The sequence below is a fragment of the Chelonoidis abingdonii genome, chromosome 4 (assembly GCF_003597395.2).
Source record: "Chelonoidis abingdonii isolate Lonesome George chromosome 4, CheloAbing_2.0, whole genome shotgun sequence".
In the NCBI taxonomy this organism is placed as follows: Eukaryota; Metazoa; Chordata; order Testudines; family Testudinidae; genus Chelonoidis; species Chelonoidis abingdonii.
The window spans coordinates 69,096,087-69,118,370 of record NC_133772.1 but is presented as its reverse complement, the minus strand read 5'-3'; the positions used below and the strand labels follow the sequence as shown (position 1 = coordinate 69,118,370).

The following is a 22,284-nucleotide window of genomic DNA, read 5'->3' as shown; positions in this document are numbered from 1 at the left end:
CTTGGAGTTTCCTAAAGCCTTTGACAAAGTCCCTCACCAAAATCTCTTACCCCATGACAGCTTAGCTTGCTTAAGAGGGAAGGTCCTCTCATGGATCAGTTAGTAGTTAAAAGATAGGAAACAAAGAATAGGAATAAATGGTCAGTTTTCAGAATGGAGAGTGGTAAATAGTGGGGTCCACCAGGACTCTGTACTGGAACCAGCGCTGTTGAACATATTAATAAATTATCTGGAAAAAGGGGTGAACAGTAAGGTGCCAAAATTTGAAGATGATACAAAAGTACTCAAGATAGTTAAGTCCCAGACAGATTGCGAAAAGCTAGAAAAAGATCTCTCAAAAATGGATGACTGGACAACAAAATAGCAGATGAAATTCAATGCTGATAAATGCAAATTAATGCATATTGGAAAACATAATCCCAACTATACATATAAAATGATGGTCTAAATTAGCTGTTAGCACTCAAGAAAGAGAACTTGGAGTCGTGGATGGTTCTCTGAAAACATCTGCTTAATGTGCAGCAGCAGTCAAAAAAGCTAACAGAATGTTAGGAACCATTAGGAAAGGGATAGTAATTTTGTTATTATCTATCATAGTGCCACTATATAAATTCATGGTATACCCACATCTTAAATACTGCTTGCAGTTCTGGTTGCCTCCTCTCAAAAGCAATATATTAGAAATGCAAAAAGATACAGAGAAGGGACATAAAAATGATTAGGGATATGGAACAACTTCCATATAAGGAGAGATTAAAAAGACTGGGACTGTTCAGCTTAGAAAATGATGACTAAGGGGGGATATGATAGAGGTCTATAAAATCCTGAATGGTGTGGAGAAAGTGAATAAGGAAGTGTTATTTGCCACTTCATATAACACAAGAACAAGGGGTAACCCTATGGAATTAATAGGCGGCATGTTTAAAACAAACACAAGGAAGTACTTCTTCACACAACGCACAGTCAGCCTGTGGAACTTATTATCAGGGATGTATTGAAGGCCAAAACTATAGCTGGATTTAAAAAAGAATTAGATAAGTTCAAGGAGGATAGGTCCATCAGTGGTTATTAGCTAAGATGATCATGGACGCAACCTCATGCTCTGGCTGTCCCTAAGCTTTGACTGCCATGTGTTGGGACTGGATGACAGGCGATGGATCACTTGATGTCTGTACCCTTCTATACCAATAGTCCAGTCGTGTATTATCCCACCAAGTCTCTGTGATAACAACTATGTCATAATTTGTGTTTATTAATTAGCATTTCAAGTTCTTCCTGCTTATTCCTCATACTTCTCACGTTAGTATACAGACTTCTAAGAAACTGATTTGATTTCCCCCCTCTGTTCTCTCTTGTCTCCCCCTTATCCCTGCTATAATAGCCCATGATGGCCTGACCAACTCTCTGAATCCCATGTACTGTTGTCCTGATATTGATTTAAAGGGTGTCTTGAAATATATCACTGGAAAACTATTAACTCACCGATCATTAATATTCTTGTGTGATGTATGTATGGTCAACATGCAAAAAACTGTACAGATGTCCTGGAATTATGTTCCTCAAATACATTTGGCAGACCGTGCCAAAGCGCAGCCAGTCTTAGGCAAAGGCATGTTGTTTCCTAGGCTTGCTATAAACCCATTCAGTGCTATGCATTTGAAGAAGAGGGTGTGTTAACCCCAGTTAAGCTGTCAGGCTGCTCCGTACAGTTTCTTTAAAAAGGAGCAGCAAATTTGAGATTTCGTGAGTGCTACAGCGAGGGGGGCTGAGCACTGCAGAAGAACACTTTTGGGGAGAACTCAGGGCTGGGTGGGTTGCTGAGGTCCCCCTGCCAAGAGTAACTTAGCTGCTGGTGCCAAGGCTCTGAGCCACAGCGCCATAGCATTTAAGGCACCTCGAGTTCCAATGAGGTGTTGACTGAACCTGTTACTGGCCTGGGTGAATCCCAAACTATCACGTAAGGGGTTAGTTGATTACATTCTATAAATATCTACCTGGGGAACAAATATTTAATAATGGTCTCTTCAAACTAGCAGAGAAAGTTGCAGGACCGCCCAGAGGATTCAGGGGACCGGGGGCAAAGCAGGGGAAGTGGACATAAAAAAAGGCACCACATGCTGTGGCGCTTGTACTCACCAGGCGGCACTCCGAGTCTGCGGCGGCAGCGGCGGGTTCTTCACTTTCTCTGAGTCTTCGGTGGTGGCAGTGCCAGGTCCTTCACTCGCTCCATGTCTTTGGCAGCACTGAAGGACCTGCCACCGAAGTGCTGCTGAAGACCCAGAGCGAGGGAAGGGCCCGCCGCCAAAGTGCTGCCGAAGATCCGGACTGCCACCGGGTGAGTAGCCAGAGAAGGGATTCTTGGCCAGGGCTTGCAAATTGCCCCACTTGCCCCCACCCCACCCCCCGGGCAGCACTGGAAAATTGTAACATGATCCAATGGCTGGAAGCTTCTATGGCCTGTGCTATGGTCAGTGCAGATAATCATAATGGTCTTTTCTGGCCTTGGAATCTCGGTAGCGTTTTAGCCCACTTAAAATGGTTTTGTGATTTAAATTATAAAGGTCCCAGGTGAAATATCTTCATATTTTTTTTCTGAAGCTTGGTTTATTGCAGTTTATGGATACAGATTATTTTCTGGTTTTCATTTATAGATTATAATGCTTCATGCAGTCTCTTCTTATTTTGATCATGTCAAGAAAGAAAATTCAGAGTTCTCAGGAATCCCTATGATGTGGGTCATATAATGTTCTGCTTCTTGCAGTCATTTGTCAATTCAATTGTTCACATCTCTCATGACTTCTGCTTAGTGACTTAAATATCTTACAGGTCCCGTGATCCCAATTCTCTCAACATTTCCCTAAAGGGACCTTTTTTAATGAAGGTTATGGTACAAAACACATAGTCCTTTACAGTACAGTGATGAGTGAGCTGCTGTGAATTCATGTCCTAATTTATAAAGTAAAAATGTAGAAAGCTATTGCCCTGAAGGGTCCCATTGCAGTTCCCATAATTGGGAACTCTATGGTGTCAAGCAGTGCAATGACACTTTGTGTTAGGAGTTACACAGGGCTACTTGAACAAGATTACTGCATAACGGCAGTTTCACATATAATGGCTGATGGCATATCTCCAGTACGGTACCTTTTGATTTCTCAAGGCCCCCAGCAACCTAGCAGACAAAGCTTGCTATGTCCTACCTAGGCTCAGAGAGTGTGTGAGAGAGATTTGGATAGCCAGTTAAATCGAGCTGGGCTGGTAGTCTTAAAAACTCAGATTATTTCAAGTAAGGTAGTTAATTTGTTATAAACACCACCTTCAGAAATTTTTGCAGTCTGCATAATGTGGAATGAATACATTCTGAACATTCATTTTTTGTAAACTGATCAACTGTACAGTGAGATCTATCAAAAACAACATGCAAAAAGCAACAAAGAATCCTGTGGCACCTTATAGACTAACAGACGTATTGGAGCATGAGCTTTTGTGGGTTAATACATATGTCTGACAAAGTGGGTATTCACCCATGAAAGCTTATGCTCCAATACGTCTGTTAGTCTATAAAGTGCCACAAGACTTTGTTGCTTTTTACAGATACAGACTAACATGACTACCCCTCTCATACTTGACAACATGCAAAGTATTTTGGAGCGAGAAAAGCAGGTTCAGAAAGGGCCATTAAAATCAAGGATCAAGTTTAAAGAACCTCCACATAGTGACAACTAATGGCCTGAAACTCTCACACACAAATTCTACAAGAGGAGAATAAGTCCTTGTTGTGTCCTCTCTACAGTCTAGATTGTGCAATGCAGGCACTGCCTGCTTTGCAAGTGACAAGAAACTACCCTGCTACATGGGAAGCTCAGAGAAGAGGTCATGTCCCATTCAAAGTTTCCTGGTACAGCCTTGGCACTACCTTTTCTCCTCCCATTTTGGGGCTGATGTGTGCCCTTGGGGTGAATGAAGAAGGGAATGAGCATGGTGTGGGTGAGTCCCTTTGTGCTCTCCTACCTTTCCTTGCCTATATGAGGGACCTTCATAGTCTGACTCCAAATTTGGCATGTAAATGGTTTACCTTGCTGTAACTTGACTCTTTCTACTATATTTTTGGAGTTGACCTTTTCCTGTACCTGTTAAATGTCTTCAGTCAAATCCGTTAGATTAGATACATGAAGGTGTGCACTTTTCCCACATGTCTTAACTGTAAAAGAAATAACTGCAGGTATTTGTACTGCCTGTGTTTGGGCTGAATTAAAGCCTTGTCCCTCATGCTGAAAATGAGTAGGCTACAGAAGCAAAGCATGAGACATTTTTGAAAACCATTCTCTATGACCATATGTTCCACATTTTTAGCCACTTTATGAAGGATCTCTCTATTGTATTTTCTGTGATTTTTACGATTGCCGAGAGAATAGACTAAAATATTCCAGAGCATGCCAAAACCAAAGGATTCTTTTTAATATGTGACTTCACTGCAGCCATGGCTTTAACATTTAACACTGACAAAGCTCTACCTGAAGTTCTATCCCCTCTGAGTACAAATGTACCCAAGTTTCCCCTTTCCTTAGTAAATACCTATCCTTGTCTCTACTTGTCTCTGTTTCCCTCCTTCCCTTCACTTCTAAGCTCAGTAAGTGGACTGTCTGCAACTGCTGTATTAACTTCCTCACCTCAAATGCACTCCTGGATCCTATCAATCTGACTCCTCCTTCTCTGCTCTGCAGACACTTCTCACTGAAATCTCAAGCAACTTCTTCCTTATTAAATCTCAAGATCATCATTCTCTTGATACTGTTGCTCTAAAACCAAACAAACTAAAATGAACCATTTAAAAAAAATCTCTTCCAAGTAGTAGTTGAACCCACAATATGTACAATCACACTAGTAACACTCTAAACCTTGGTACCATCTTCCTGTCGTGTTACTCAAAATCTTACATTGAGGGTCAGGAACTTGTGGAACACAAACATGTACATGAGTGAGAGCTGGCTGTGCAAGGAACACCTGTGATACTGGCAATTGGGCTAATATAATGGGTGTCTTACAGCCTAATCCTGAAAGATGCAGAGTGCCTTAACCCCCTAGCAAGCATACATAGGCATACTGTTATAATAGCAGTCATTACTGCTATCCTAATACATGGATATTTTAGCCACTTCTGTGAAACCAAAAGTGTGAATTACTTTAGTCCAGTTGATCTCTAGCACCCAATATTATACAGATATGCATTAAGATTTGGTGGAATAATTCTGTAACAATTTCCTTTTAGAGCCAGGTGAGTTGAACATCTATTTTATATGGAAATAATGCACAGACTTCAAGTTTAGGATAGGGAAGCTATTTCTGTGCACATAACTGGTGAATGAAAATATGAGGAGGAGAAACAGTTAGGCCATGTCTACACTACTAACTTTGGTCAACGCAAGTTATGTCATTATAAAGCTGCTGCAGTTAGTATATTGCTCATGTGCATGCTTGTCTCCTTGCGTCAGCACTATGTGTACCCACCAGGAATGCTTGTGTCAATGCACCCATGTGGTGCACCATGAATAGTTATCCCAGTGTGCAACTTGCCATCATGTGGCACGCTATTTTTGGGGAAATTTTGGCAATGCATGGTGGGGCAGAAAAAGTCACGGAGGGAATATTGGGAGCCAGTGGTCAAGTTCCCATCCTGCAACTTTCTCCATCCCATAATTCCACCCATATCCCATAATTTTTGCACCATCTTAAAAAATCCCACAAACCTATGTAGCACTTTTTGCTGTCAGCCATCTCTGACAGAAGCACAGAGGCCACTCTATTCTCATAGAATCATAGAATATCAGGGTTGGAAGGGACCTCAGGAGGTCATCTAGTCCAACCCCCTGCTCTAAGCAGGACCAATTCCCAACTAATTCATCCCAGCCAGGGCTTTGTCAAGCCTGACCTTAAAAACCTCCAAGGAAGGAGATTCCACCATCTCCCTAGGCAACCCATTCCAGTGCTTCACGACTCTCTGAGTGAAAAAGTTTTTCCTAATATCCAACCTAAACCTCCCTCACTGCAACTTGAGACCATTACTCCTTGTTCTATCATCAGGTACCACTGAGAACAGTCTAGATCCATCCTCTTTGGAACCCCTTTCAGGTAGTTGAAAGCAGCTATCAAATCCCCCCTCATTCTTCTCTTCTGCAGACTAAACAATCCCAGTTCCCTCAGCCTCTCCTCATAAGTCACGTGCTCCAGCCCCCTAATCATTTTTGTTGCCCTTCTGCTGGACTCTTTCCAATTTTCCACATCCTTCTTGTAGTGTGGGGCCCAAAACTGGACACAGTACTCCAGATGAGGGCTCACCAATGTTGGAATAGAGGGGAATGATCAATCCCTCGATCTGCTGGCAATGTCCCTACTTATACAGCCCAAATGCCATTAGCCTTCTTGGCAACAAGGCCACACTGTTGACTCATATCTACTTTCTCATCCACTGTACCCTAGGTCCTTTTCTGCAGAATGCTTCCTAGCCATTCGGTCCCTAGTCTGAACAGTGAATGGGATTCTTCCGTCCTAAGTGCAGGACTCTGTACTTGTCCTTGTTGAACCTCATCAGGTTTCTTTTGGTCCAGTCCTCTAATTTATCTAGGTCCCTCTGTATGCTATCCCTACCCTCCAGCGTATCTACCACTTCTCATGAGTATTGCAAATACAGGATGAACAATACTGCAGTATTTGCAGAGCTACAGGAAAAACCACAGAAATGGGGGATGTGACTGTGACACACAGTTCTTCAGTTGTACCCCATGTTCGCCACTTTTGGTTATGATATATTTTGTGCAAAGCATTCCTTGTGAGATATAATTTGAAAACTCATTTTCTACTGGACATGATTGTCCTGTTAAAATGTGTGTATTAATATTGTGCATGGAGTTATGAGATTTTGCTATATGCTTGTTACTGAAACATATTTGTAAGTCTGAGAAACACCCATCAAATAGCCCTTCAGAGATGCAAAGGACTGACCACAGGCATCAGAAAACTATTAACTGCTAACTCTAAACAAAGGATTTACATGTTGCCTCAGAGCTAATGGCATGTACACAGAAAGTAGAAACAAGAATTTACAGTTCACCTGAAGGACAGTTTGTAGAGCACATAGGCAACGGGACTCCCTAACTCCATGACCCAGCAAGGATTTTTCCAGCACAAAGGGTTGGGGTATAAGAAAGAGGAAAAAAAGGCCTCTAGTCACTTCTCCACTGCTGCCTCAACACACATGGAAGCAAGATGGTTTGGAAGACAAAGAGAAGCATCATTGAACAGTGGGAGGGGTGTCCTGGGACACTGGGAGGAGACAGTCTGTGAAATGTATTGCAGCTTATGGTGAGACAACCTGTTTTGCTTTTAGAACTACTAGTCTTGGTAAAGTTTAGGAAATAGCTTGTGTGTTTATTTTTTATTTCTTTCATAACCATATCTGACTTGTATGCTTTTATCATTTATAATCACTTAAAATCTATTTTTCTTTAGTTAATAAACTTGTTTCATTGTTTTTTCTAAACTAATGTGCTTTTTGGCTGAAGTATCTTGAGAATCTCTACTCAGGTTAAAAAAGGCTGTTGCACATTCATTACCCTTTGATGGAATGAAGGACTTATAATGAGCTTACGCTTCCAAGATGGGCCTTGAACTGTTTAAGATGCATGTTTCTGGGGTGCAAGGCTGGGACTGAGGCATTTGCAGGTGTTGCCTTTACATGCTAATAGTCATGTGAACAGTGCTTGGAGAGGATGCTTTTCAGTAGCAGAACAGAGTAAGAGATATTCTGAGTTGGAGAATTAAGGTGGTACAGCAGTTCAGTGGTCAGCTTGCACCCTGCGTGATGTCACAGTGATGATTTGTTGGAGGACAGTTTGCTGTGGGACATAGTGAAAACCAGTTCAAGGTTGTTGGTGGCATTTGTGGTGCAACTGCAAATGGTAGAATGCCACTTCTGCGCTTGAGAAACCAGCACTGACTGGTAGGATTGCACTGTAATTCAGGTTATGTGAAAGGCCGCATTCCTGGATCTGTGTGCCAAACTTGCCCTAGCCCTCCCAATGTGAGCAAACTAGAGTGAGAACTTCTCTGGCAATTGAGAAGCGAATGGCAATCTCACTGTGGAAGCTTGCAACACTGGATTGCTACCTTCCCTGACCAACCAACATTGATGTCATTGAAGTATACTTGGTAATCCACCAACACGTGCATAATCATAGAAAAGTAGCCCTTTCTGTTGATGTATTCTGTGGCAAGATTGGCTAGTGCCAAAATAGGGATATGTGTACCATCTAAAATCCTCCTGCAGTTTGGAAACTTCATTGCTGTAAATCCATCAAGTCTGACCTGCATGACAGTGCCCCCTGTCCCATGGATTTTCCAACTCCAAAACGATTGCCCAATAAAGTTTTAAACAAGACATGCCTATTGACACTTCAGCTTTGGAGTATCTCTACACACTACCCCGTCTAGGTGAGTGTGGCTCATCAGGAGTGGAGGTGCCTTCCCCTGCATCGGGCTCAGCTGATGGAACTGGCTAGACTGCGGTGAAGTCTCAAACAGGTCCTGGCTTGCACCATAGCTGGACTCCCTGCCCATCAAATGTCCCCCTTCCTCCTCGCTGTTCATGGCAGGGATCTGTGTTTTGGGTTCCTTGGATGTATCCATGGTGCTCTGCAGGGTGCTGGTGGTGTCTCTGCCAAGTATGGCATACAGATCTTTGTGCAAGCGGCAGGTCTGCAGCTCTGCACTGGATCAACTATTGGCCTCTCTGGTCTTGTGATACGCCTGCCATAGGTCCTTTTCTTTCATATAGCACTGCTGCTGGTCCCTGTCATACCCCTTCTCCTGTATTGCCTGCGCAATCTCTTTGTAGATGTCCATGTTTCTGTGACTGCACTCTAGCTGTGCCTGCACATCTTTTCCCTACAGGCCCAAAAGAGCCAATGCTTCCCGTCTATTCCAGGGAGGAGTGCTTCTAGTGTGTGGAGCTGGCTGGTTGGGCAGTTGCACACAATAATGGAGAGCTGCTAGGTGTGCTGGCCAAGCTGGGCAACCAGGAAAAGACATTTCAAAATTATGCAGAGGTTTTAAAGGGTGAAACCACACACAGGCACAGCCAGGGAGCACTACAGAGAGTAGGTGCTTGCAGGAAGTGCCACCCAAGAGATCCAGAGTGATGGTAACCTGTGGCCTCTTTAACAGCAGGGGTTTCCCCAGAAAGTTGACTGAGCAATCTCACAGACTTCAGCCTGCTGCAGCGCCAGACCTTGCTTGATCTCCAGTCCTGTTTCCTGCCTCTTGATTCTAACCTGATACTGCATCTGATTTCCAGTCTGGGAACCCGGCCTGACTCTGGCCCTGACTCTTGCCTTCTGATTCCAACCTAGCACTATTTTTGGTCTTATGTCTCTGACCCTGGCCAGACTCTGATCCTAACTCTTGCTTATGGAACCTGGCACTTGCGATTGATCCAGCTCCTGCCCAGTGACTACTATCCCCGGTAGGCAGACCTCAGCCCAGCTCTGACCAGTAGGCCAGATTGCTTATGCGCTGATCCATTACAACATCAACCTCCATAGGTGAACTATGGTTCAATGTTGTTTGGGGAAATGGTATTATTGTGTTGCTGTAACAGGGTGCTTATATTGCCCAGATACGTATTTGAGTGTAGACACACGCACAATTAGGCTAATACAAAGTGACTTAAATTGATCTTTTTGTAGTGTAGACGAGACATTAGATACTACGGTGAAGGGTACTGTAGAGAACCCTAAGTGTTTGTCTACTTGGGGACACTCGGGAAAGTTAATGTGTGTTAATCAAAGGTACCAAGTATTAGCTTGTATTATTATTAGCTAAAGTGCATTAAACCCTTGTGTGAACACTCTCATTCAGAAGTAAAGCAGCCTTAGTTAAGCTAAAGCAAACTGAGGCTACTTTACTTCTCATGCGTGCCCACAAAAGAGAGATTTGCATATTCATATGGCCAATTGAATGATTGGCTAGTCACGTGCACTTGACAATACACCACTTTGCATGTAAGGATTTAGGATTTGCACACACTAGTTAGGATTGTGTAAATATTTGCATGAACCTAACTCTAAAACCTTGCCCAATTTGAGAAATTTCAACTGTAACTCCTGTTGTTTACCAATATGTGGGTGTATATATAACAGATATACAAATGGTTCTGAATTACTGAGGAGTTCTGGATGATTCTCTTTGGTGGGTCCTACTTAACCTCTGTTTTGAGGTGTAAGGCTGTGTGTAGAGCTTGTACTGACCCGCAGCAGAGAGGTGTATTTCACCCTGGATCTTTTTCTACAGAGTACAAAGGATTCCATTATCTTCTGGCATTCTGAATGCCGGCATAGGGCTGATGTGAAGTTCAACTATGCAGAGCAACTTTACAGCCAAAATAAATGTTGTAGAATCCTGCTTTGACTCACTGTGAATTTGTAAATAAAAGAGTTTGAACTTTGTAAGATAATGAAATTCCTGCATTCTTACCTCCTCAGTGTGAAGTGAAGGAGTTTCCTGCACATGGACAAAAGCTGAAAGTTGCCTTCATCTTTTATTTGTGTAAGTACAATAGCCGCTGAAGATGAAAAAGTAGCAAGACTTTATACTTATACAGCTCTTCTTATATTTAAAGTGTGTACCAATAATCCTCAAAATGTCTGCATGAGGTGGTTAAATAATAGTATCCCTATTATACGGATAGGTGAAAATGAAGCAGAGTGATTGATTAAAAAACTTGCCAAATATGATACAAAACCAGTGGTAGCCTTATGTATTATTTGTGGCATAGTAGTGCCTAGAAATCTAAAGTTAACCATATACTAGCACTTATTATAGGTAGAACTGTTAGACGCTCCTATAATTAAGGTTGATTAACACTTTTCATTACAAGACCCTGTTTACTTATTATGTTGCCAGACTTAACTATTCAGGCTGAAATTTGCCGTGCTATGTGTCTGCCTGAGGCTGATTTTTTTTTTTTTTTAAATTTCCAGCTAAAATGCTTTAGTCTTTTCTCAGAACAAGGTTATGGAAAAATGCATTGTCTTGCCAATTTGTTTTTTTTTAAAAAAAACCTTACAATCATTTCATTGAGAAGCTCTGGCAGTCCATGCTTTGGAGAAGGGACTGGAAATTTGGGAGAAGGGCAGGGAGGGGTGTTGCCCTGGTATCAGGGATGTGTTGTTTCCAGTTCCCTTGGCAATCTACCCAAATTTGGCCAAGTTATAAACCTTTGAAAAATCTCAATTTGCACATGCTCAGACTAGTTAGAATTTGGCATCTAAATTCTCTAAAGATTTCAGCTGCACTGGGCATGCTCCAGCCCAGGGAGGCTGGGGCAGAGCTGGACTTTCCCTGCAGTTGCTCCTCCTGGCAGGCAGGACCTGGCACAGTAATTGAAAGCAGGGAAACAAAAACCCTTGCGAATTTGAAGAGGAGCTGTGTAATTCTTCCTCACCTAGTTTATGACAATATGATTAAGATGGAGTGGGAATTTCCTAACAAGACATACACTACAAAGATAGTGTATGTCTAGTTGTGAATGTGAACCACAGTTGCATAGTTGAACCATCTAAACGGTGTTATGGAACGATGCCCCAGTAACTGGTAAGTTTCTTTTCAATTCTGCATAGATCAATTGAATCCTCCCTCCCTCCCTAGATGATTTACTGCTTTCTACATCCCATTGTGAAAACTGTTCGACAAGGAGGGTTCTAATTCTGCCTAGAACAGTCAACTCTGTTGCCTGAAATGATGGCAGCTCACAATTCCTCTTGATCTAAACATCTATTTTAATATCTGTTAGGTTTCATCTGAACTGCAGCTGACTGTTATATGGTATAAAATATGTTAGCCTAGTGTGGCAAATATGTTCATTACTTAATTTGTTTTCATGCTGATGTTGTGTAACAGTATTCAAATAAAATATTTATGTGTAAAAGCTGTGCAGGAAATGTTGCTCTAAATGAATGTGTAAGTATTTTCTGATTGAAACATTTTAGGTTAGTTTGATGCATTTTAATTAAAAAGTAATGACATTTGTTTTTGTAGTTAATTATTTAAATATATTTGCCAACATGCACATAACAATACCACACAACAAAGTGGACCTATAAGAAGCGCAATGTGAATATAGGCCTAATTTTGATTTTGTTTATGTTTGTGTAAATCAGATGCAACTCAAATGAAGTCCAGGTAGTTGCACTGGTGTAGAACTAGTGTAAATAAAATTGGAATCAAGACTGCTAGATCAGTCTGCAATTTCAGCTGCATCAGATTACATTACAGAGGACTAAACCATCGATTGTCCTGGGAAGAAGACGGGGCTCAATGCTACTTCCTCTAGCAAATGACAGGAACTTGAGTGCATTGCATCTGAAACGAGTCTCTGATGTGTGTCATTTCTGATCTCTTAGTATGCCAATTCATGGATAGAGTGCCTCACTCCATAGCATATAGGTACCCAAAAGCAAGATATATTTGTCCAGCACAATTGGCTGGATTTTCCCTCTACTTAAAATCATGGAAAGCAACAAAATTGTATGGCAATGGAGCAGAGAGTACAAAAAGAGGAAGACAATATCTCTGTCGCATGGTCCTCTGCCCCTGAGTGCAGTAGAGTTTTATGGTTAGGGGGTGTGTTATGTAGGGAGGAGCTAAAAAAGCTGAGTAACAGTTACACTGCTCAGCATAGAGGGGAATGAAAATCCTTGGCAAACTGCCATAGATATGAATGCTTTACATACAAGCATTACTGTCATCACCACAATCATTAATCTCCTACAGGTCTGTGCAGTTATGCCTGGGGAACCAATGGCAGGATGGATCAGAAGCCAGAGTGCTTACAAGGGCATGGATAATCTTGCAGTACACTTAGTGATACTTCTGCTCTGAATGTCTGTAAAAAACGCATCAGAGTTGGGGACTATTTCCACGAATCCCCAGTTTCTTCTCCTAGGTCACAAACACCACCGCAAAAAACCGATCATGAGACAGGGACACTACTACTGAAACCTTGTGATATTATTGTAGTAAGTGTTCCCCTTCCATGGTTGCCCCTGCAGAAGGGGAAGTTCTTAGTGTGATCCTAAGCACCCCTATATTCACACCCTATGCACTATTGTAATAATCTTTGAAAAAATATACCTTGCAAGGTATCATTTGAAAATTAAACTCATTGATCATTAATATTCTTGCATGATGTTAATCAATGGATATTAAGACTTATGGATATATGCCTGAATTATGACTAAAGTGTGTGTAAATCAGGCATGCTAGGGAGAGTTGGTGAACACATCTGCACTAGACAAAGAAATGTGTTTTCCCAACCTGGGAGTTACTTCCAAAGTATGTTATAAGACAAAGAATGTATTTACATATTGCGTAAACAGACCAATCAGACTAACAAGGGTTGGAGGCAAACCTCAAACTAACAAGTGGGAGCCGGGGGGAAGGAGACAGCATATGGTCTGCACCAGGGGTCTCAAACACGCGGCCCATGAAGTTATTTTCTGCAGCCCGCAAGCTCCTCACAGCCCCCCGCCATCCTCCAGCATTTACCTAGAGCGACTCTGGTCCAGCACGCACTGGGGGCAGGGCTGGCTCCCTGCCTGCCTGCCTGCCTGCCCTGCCCTGCCCCCGGGCTGCTCCTGGAAGCAGAAAGAACATGGGGGCAGAGAGGCACAGGAGTGTGTGTTGATGTTGCTTCAGGCACTGCCCCCAGCAGCTCCCATTGGCCGCGGTTCCCCGTTCCCAGCCAATGGGAGATGCTGAGGGCGTTGCCTGAAGTAACAGCAACACATGCCCCTTTGTCCTTGCTCCCCCACGTTCCAGCCGCTTCCCAGAGCAGCACGCTGCCCTGAGCCCCCTGCCACACCCCTCCTGCACCCCGACCCCCTGCCACATCCCTCATCCCTCCTGCACCCCACACCCCAACTCCCTGCCCTGAGCCCCTTGCCACACCCCTCCTGTCCTCTGACCCCCTGCCCTGACCCCCTGCCACATCCCTCATCCCTTCTGCACCCCACACCCCAAATCCCTGCCCTGAGCCCCTGCCACACCCCTCCTGCACCACCTGAGGGTGGGGAGGGGGCGGAGTTGGGGTACGGATTTTGGGGAAGGGGTTGGAATGAGGGCAGGTAAGAGGTGGGGCAGGGGCGGGGCCTCATAGAAGGGGTGGAGTGGGGGCAGGGCTGAGGGTGGCGAGGGGGGAGGTGTCAGTAATGCGGCCCTTGGGCCAATGTACTAGTCCGCATGTGACCCTTGTGATCATTTGAGTTTGAGACCCCTGGTCTACACCCAGTAAGAGAGAGAAGCTTGGTCTGGGTTTTACTTTTCAAAGGATACATTGTAAAGGTTAACTGGTCTATAAAGACTGGAGGCTGAACCTCAAGAAATAATCAATTGAATCAACTGATTGTATACAATATAACTGAATTATAAAGTACGGAAAATGAGGTATTTTCAGGAAGCCTGTGACATGCTGATGATTAATAGCATTGTGAATTTTATGTATTAATACTATATAGGGTCTTATGGATACTCATTGATAGTAGGCTGTACAATCAGCCCAGACAAGAGGGAATATCACAACAGCTATCTACCTGATTCCTATGTAAATTAAGCATAATGAAATAAAAAACAATGGAAGCTCTATTTACACAGAAATCATATAGGGGGATGGGAAACCCACAGAGCCCCTGCAAGCTGTGAAAGATGTCCTTTAGCCAAGGGGGGCTTGGGAACTGAATATAAGTGAGAAACCATCGTGAATAAAGCTTGTATATTGCTAGATTAAGTTTTAGACCTTTAGATGTATGTTTTCACTTTTATCTGCTTGTAACCCTTTCTATTTTTATTCCTTTAATTAGACGTCACTTAATCTATGGCCTATTGTTAATAAATTTGTTTTATTTTTACTATAAAACAACTCAGTGCTGTGTTTAAAAGAGAGAGTGTATTTACCCTAGTTGAGTTAATAAACTGTGATTTGTTTTTGGTCTTTAGAGCAACAAATAAACTATATTATTTCTCTGAACTGTCCAGGAGAGGACTGAGCACTCCAGAGTGCACAATATTGGGAATATTCAGGACCAGAAAAGTGTTAGGCTCACCCTGTAAGTATTAACCAAGGCTGTTGGAAGCCAGAATAGGGCTGTAGATAGGCTGCTGCAGTCAGAATTGCTGACCAGGCTACCTAGCGCACAGACACTCTGGGTGTGACCTGCATGCTGATAGGCTGGTTGTGAGTGGCCCAGGTTGGGAGCTGTAGCAGTCAGGCATTGTGAGACACTCAGGATTACAAAGTAGGCGGCAACATAATCCTACACTGGTCTGTATTGCACCCTAAATTACCATCACACTGAGTTAAGATTTCTTTTTCCTGAAGGCATAACAGATCCCATATCTGTGGGATTATAACCCACTAGCACTACATTAGGGCAAAGCAAGATAATAAAACTAGAATCTCATATATTACAGTGTTGTTCCTAAAAAGCTATCTAATTTTATCTGCAGTAATCAGAGAAAGTAGCCTCATTATCTGTAGTATTAACTATACTTACTGTAAGAAATGCCTTAAAATACTGCATAAACTGAGGTTATCTAAATGAACTTTCTTATGTAGTTACCGAAGGCAATTGTCCACTGGAGTGGGGAGTTGTTAAGGGCCAGATTCTACCACCCTTATGCATGTTGAGTCACACCTTATTTTGCAGGTAGTCCCACTGAAATCAATTGCACTAGTAGCAATTCACTGTTTAGTATTTGGTTTTGTTTTTTTTTTAATTGTAAATCTTCTGAAAAAGTAAAAGGCTGTTTCATGCTTTCTGCATCTAAAAAAACGTGATTTATTGAATTCACTGAAAGGGTTGATCAATTTACAGTAGAAGAAAAGTTGCTTTAAAGAAATGGCAAAGAGTTCTGTGGCACCTTATAGACTAACAAACATATTGACGTGCATCCGACGAAGTGGGTATTCACCCACAAAAGCTTGTGCTTCAATATGTTTGTTAGTCTTCGCCGCTTTTACAGATCCATACTAACACGGCTACCCCTCTGATACTTTTAAAGAAATAATTTGTTACTAAGGCAGAAAATCTCTTCTCAGTGTAAAGATATATAGCCTGTTCCTGTTTTCACGCTGATTTTACAGTACCAAAACCCCTCTGAGGTCAGTGTAGTTATTTTGGATTCACATCGGTGCAACTGAGAGCAGGGCCAGGTTCAAAATCAGAAGCAACCCTGGTTCCAGTTGGCAGGAATGCTGGAACAATTTTTATGGTGGGGATGCTGAGAGCGATTGAACCAAACTGTAAATCCTATATATGATGGAAACCACTTCAAGCGAGAGGGTGTGTGGCAGCACCCCTAGCACCTCTAGTTACAGCACCTATGCAAATGAGCTGAAATCTTGGCTTATGTATCACAAGTACAGCACACAAGAATTTAGCATGGTCATTTCTGAGTTTGCTAGCTCTGATTCAGCCTAAAACCAAAACCTCAATCTAATCTCAATCCATTTCTGAATACAAATTCCTCGGCCCACCAGTTGTTACTTTGTAATACACGCAAGAATGTACTCCATGCTGTACCAGACACAAAATGAAGATAGGACCTGCCCTTAAGAGTTTGTGTGTAATATTTAAATGTTAGGACTCGGTGTGATTTTTGAGATGAGTGGTGTGATATATAGTTATCTAAGTGCTTTACAGTATAACATGCCATTAGCTCTCTTGTACTGTGAATCATCCTGTTTTATAAACAGATTTTAGAAAGTAGGAGTGGCCTTTTGACTGCTGAATTTTTTTTTTCTCTTGTGTCATTCTTTGTGCCTCTCTGTACCTTTTACAGAAAGCTGAAATGAAGGAGATTTAGATTCTGATGAACTCTGTGTAGCTGCTCTCCATGTCTGCACTAACTGGTAAGTTTGTTGATCAGCTGCTATTTCAGATAAATCATTGGTGTTTATTCATGTCTGTGGTTTTCTTTCCTCTATTATACACTAAGATGCTCAGCATAGATTTCAAGGCATGCAGCAGCAGCAGAGTTAATAAAACTGGCTTGGAAGTATTCCTTTGACAAAAATAAAACGCTAGTGGAAATGTACTCTTTGTTTCCACCTGCTTAAATTTTGTGTGGATCACAAAACTGGTCCTACAGCAGAACAACATTATCAGGGCATTCTCTGTAAAAGTCCCATCCTATAGGACTCGGTTCCTCTGACTGTCAAAATTAAATCTAATCTAAATCATTGTCTTTTTTTGTTCTTAGATTAGATTTAATTTTGACAGTCAGAGGAACCGAGTCCTATAGGATGGGACTTTTACAGAGAATGCCCTGATAATGCTGCTCTCGTGTTGCTGGAGCCTGTGCCAGTTAATGACAGTTGGGAACACAGGGTTGTGAAAAAGGCTCCTCAGCACTGGAGGAACATCTGCCATGTTCTCAAACACAGTTTAGCATTAGACAGATGCTGGAGAATGGCATAGTATGAGGTGTAATGTGACACTAAATGATTTAAAATTTGGAGGAAAAGGTTGGAGACACGTAGAAAGAGGAGAAACAGAGCACAGAGTACCTCAAAAGTCTGCTAAGTGGGAAATTCTGATTAGCTAGTCTTTTAATTAGTAAGAACTAATGGGTAAATTTTTCAAAATGCAGTGTCTAAAATAGGGTACTGACAATAATTAAAAAATTTTTTAAAATAAACCCCATTTATACCTACCATAAGATGACATCAGTTCTTTTCTTTTCTTTTCTTTTCTTTTCTTTTCTTTTCTTTTCTAGTTTTAAGCTGCAATGTTAAGGACTTTTATAATTCTTAGGGTATGTCTACGCTACAAAATTAGGTCTAATTTATAGAAGTCGATTTTTTAGAAATTGATTTTATACTGTCGATTGTGTGTGTCCCCACTTAAGACCCTTAAGACTATTAACTTGGCGGAGTGCCTCCACAGTACCGAGGCTAGCATCGACTTCCAGAGCATTGCACTGTGGGTAGCTATCCCACAGTTCCCATGGTCTCCGCCGCCCATTGGAATTCTGGGTTGAGCTCCCAATGCCTTATGGGGCAAGCACATTGTCGTGGGTGGTTCTGGGTAAATGTCGTCAGCACCCCCCTGCCTCATGAAAGCAACAGCAATAAATGGTTTCTCGCCTTTTTTCCTGGGTTACCCATGCAGATGCCATAGCATGGCAAGCATGGAGCCCGTTCAGCTCACTCCAGCAGTTATGAGCATTGTAAACACCTCGTGCATTATCGTGCAGTTTATGCAGAACCAGAAGCTGAAAACCAGGCGAAGAGGCGAAGGCAGCGCGGTGATGAGAGTGATGAGGACATGGACACAGACTTCTCTCAAAGTGCAGGCCCCAGCAATGTGGATATCATGGTGTTAATGGGCAGGTTCATGCCGTGGAATGCCAATTCTGGGCCCGGGAAACAAGCACAGACTGGTGGGACCATATACTGTTGCAGGCTTGGGATGATTCCCACTGGCTTCGAAACTTTTGTATGCGTAAGGGCACTTTCATGGAACTTTGTAACTTGCTTTCCCCTGCCCTGAAGTGCCAGAATACAAAGATGAGAGCAGCTCTCACAATTCACAAGCGAGTGGCGATAGCCCTGTGGAAGCTTGCAACGCCAGACAGCTACTGGTCAGTCGGGCATCAATTTGGAGTGGGCAAAACTACTGTGGGGGCTGCTGTGATCCAAGTAGCCCAGGCAATCAAAGAGCTGCTGATATCAAGGGTAGTGACTCTGGGAAATGTGCAGGTCATAGTGGATGACTTTGCTGCAATGGGATTCCCTAACTGTGGTGGGGGCGATAGAACCCATATCCCTATCTTGGCATCAGAGCACTAAGCCAGCGACTATATAAACTGAAAGAGGTACTTTTCAATGGTGCTGCAAGCACTCGTGGATCACAAGGGACATTTCACCAACATCAATGTGGGATGGCTGGGAAAGGTACATGACTCTCGCATCTTCAGGAACTCTGGTCTGTTTCAAAAGCTGCAGCAAGGGACTTTCTTCCCAGACTAGAAAATAACTCTTGGGGATGTTGAAATGCCTATAGTTATCCTAGGGGACCCAGCCTACTCCTTAATGTCATGGCTCATGAAGCCGTACACAGGCAGCCTGGACAGTAGTCAGGAGCTGTTCAACTATAGGCTGAGCAAGTGCAGAATGTTGGTAGAATATGCATTTGGACTTTTAAAAGCATGCTGGTGCAGTTTACTGACTTGGATAGACCTCAGTGAAACCAACATTCCCATTGTTATTACTGCTTGCTGTGCGCTCCACAATATCTGTGAGAGTAAGGGGGAGACGTTTATGGAGGAGTGGGAGGTTGAGGCAAATCACCAGGCTGCTGATTATGTGCAGCTAGACACCAGGGTGGTTAGCAGAGTACAGGAGGGCATGGTGCACATCAGAGAAGCTTTGAAAACCAGTTTCAGGACTGGCCAGACTACGGTGTGAAAGTTCTGTTTGTTTCTCCTTGATGAATTCCCCCCTACTTGGTTTACTCTACTTCCTTGTAAGCTAACCACCCCCCGTCCTCCCTTCAATCACCGCTTGCAGAGACAATAAAGTCATTGTTGCTTCACATTCATGCATTCTTTATTAATTCATTACACAAATAGGGGGATATCTGCCAAGGTAGCCTGGGAGGGGTTGAGGAGGAGGGAAGCACTGGGTAGTGTGGGAGAAGAGGGAAGGACAAGGCCACACTACACTTTAAAACTTATTAAATGCCAGCTTTCTGTTGCTTTGGCAGTCCTCTGGGGTGGAGTGGTTGGGTGCCTGGAGGCACCCCACCGCCTTCTTGGGCAAGGAGGCTGTGGACCTTGGAGAGGAGGGCAATTGGTTAAACAAGGGGCTGTAGCGGTGGTCTGTGCTCAAGCTGCCTTTCTTGAACCTCAACCGTACGCCAGAGCATATCAGTTTGTTCCTCCAGTAGCCTCAGCATTGCCTCTTGCCTTCTGTCACCAACCTGATGCCACCTATCATCTTCAGCCCACTACCTGTTCTTGCGTTCATATTGTGCTTTCCTGGACTCTGACATTGTCTGCCTCCGCACATTCTGCTGGGATCTTTCAGTGTGGGAAGACTGCTTGAGCTCAGAGAACATTTCATCACGAGTGCATTTTTTTCACCTTCTAATTTTCACTAGCCTCTGGGAAAGAGAAGATAGTGTGAGCATTGAAACATTTGCAGCTGGTGGAGGAAAAAAAAGGGAGAATGGTAGTTAAAAAGACACATTTTAGAGAACAATGGTAGACTCTATCACAGTAAACCTTGCTGTTAACATTACATAGCACACGTGCTTTCGGTACAAGGTCGCATTTTGCCTCTTATTGAAGGTATGCCGGTTTGATCTGAGAGATCTTTCCCGCAGGGCTGGGCAACAGAATTTGACATGCAGGCAGCCATGGTAAGACAGTCTTTTGGCTTCTTTAGCATTCTTATCATATGGGAATGGTTTCAAACAGCAGTGCCCTCATTTCCCATACCGAGCGGCCATTGGGTTGGCCATTTAAAATGGGTTGGCCATTTAAAAGGAGGAGGGGCTGCAGTTTTCGGGTGAACGTGGAGCACCGTCCCAACTAAGCCACCCCCAATTCTCTGAGATGATCACTTCACCCCTCTCCCCACCACATGGCTAACAGCAGGGAACATTTCTGTTCAGCTACAGGCAAACAGCCCAGCAGGAATGGGCACCTCTGAATGTCCCCTTAATAAAATCACCCTATTTCAACCAGGTGTCCAGGAATGATATCATTCTCCTGAGAATAACACAGAGAGATAAAGAACGGATGCTGTTTGAATGCCAGCAAACACTAGGACCATATGCTGTCATGCTCTGTTATGCAATGATTCCAGACTACATGCTACTGGCCTGACGTGGTTAAGTGTCCTACCATGGAGGACGGAATAAGGCTGCCCTCCCCAGAAACCTCTTGCAAAGGCTTTGGGAGTATGTCCAGGAAAGCTTTATGGAGATGTCCCTGGAGGATTTCTGCTCCATCCCCAGACACGTTAACAGACTTTTCCAGTAGCTGTACTGCCCATGAATGCCAGGGCAAACTAATCATTAAACACACTTGCTTTTAAACCATGTATAATATTTACAAAGGTACACTCACCAAAGGTCTCTTCTCCACCTGGCGGGCCCGGGAGGCAGCGTTGGGTGGGTTCAGGGAGTACTGACTTCAGGTCCAGGGTGAGAAACAGTTCCTGGCTGTTGGGGAAAATGGTTTCTCCACTTCTTTGCTGTGAGCTATCTTCAACCTCCTCCTCATCATCTTCCTCATCCCCAAAACCTGCATCCCCATCGTGTGCTACTCCATTGATGGAGTCAAAGCACAGAGGTGGGGTAGTGGTGGCTGCACCCCCTAGCATGGCATGCAGCTCATCATAGAAGCGGCATGTCTGGGGCTCAGACCCAGAGTGGCTGTTTGCCTCTCTGTTTTTTTGGTAGGCTTGCCTCAGCTCCTTACATTTCACGCGGCACTGCTGCAGGTCCCTGTTATAGTCTCTGTCCTTCATGCCCTTTGAGATTTTTTTCAAAGGTTTGGGCATTTTGTCTTTTGGAATAGAGTTCTGATAGCACGGATTCGTCTCCCCATACAGCGATCAGATCCCGTACCTCCCGTTCAGTCCATGCTGGAGCTCTTTTGAGATTCTGGGACTCCATCATGGTCACTTCTGCTGATGAGATCTGCAGTCACCTGCAGACTGCCACACTGGTCAAACAGGAAATGAGATTCAAAAGTTTGTGGGCCTTTTCCTGTCTATCTGGCCAATGCATCTGAGTTGAGAGTTCTGTCCAGAGCGGTCACAATGGAGCACTCTGGGATAGCTCCCGGAGGCCAATACCGTTGAATTGTGACCACATTACCCCAAATTCGACCTGGCAAGGTCAATTTCAGTGCTAATCCCCTCGTCAGGGGACGTATACTGAAATTGATTTTAACAGCCCTTTAAGTCAAAAATAACATCTTCATTGTGTGGACGGGTGCAAGGTTAAATCTATCTAATGCAGCAAAATTCGGCCTAAACTCGTAGTGTAGACCGGAGCTTAGATAATTACGTCAACATTTAACTCTTAAAATTTTTAATTGTGTGGACTACTCACATTAGGACAAATTCTACCTTAATTTCACAGCATGTAGGCCCTGCTTCTGCTCCTGTTGTAAACAATGGTAAAATTGTGCACTTTGACAATCCGGGCCCCAGATACGATG

At 43.3% G+C, this 22,284-nt stretch overlaps 1 protein-coding gene across 3 annotated transcripts in view; it reads left to right on the top strand.

The window, feature by feature from the left end:
* SHANK2 (SH3 and multiple ankyrin repeat domains 2) overlaps positions 1-22,284 on the top strand; it is a 673,265-nt gene that overhangs the window by 38,406 nt on the left and 612,575 nt on the right. For all 3 annotated transcript variants that reach the window (XM_075065249.1, XM_075065248.1, XM_075065253.1), the window contains exons 2-3: positions 10,533-10,596; positions 16,888-16,957. The gene's annotated coding sequence lies outside the window, so the exon portion shown is untranslated. The remainder of the gene's footprint in view (positions 1-10,532; positions 10,597-16,887; positions 16,958-22,284) is intronic.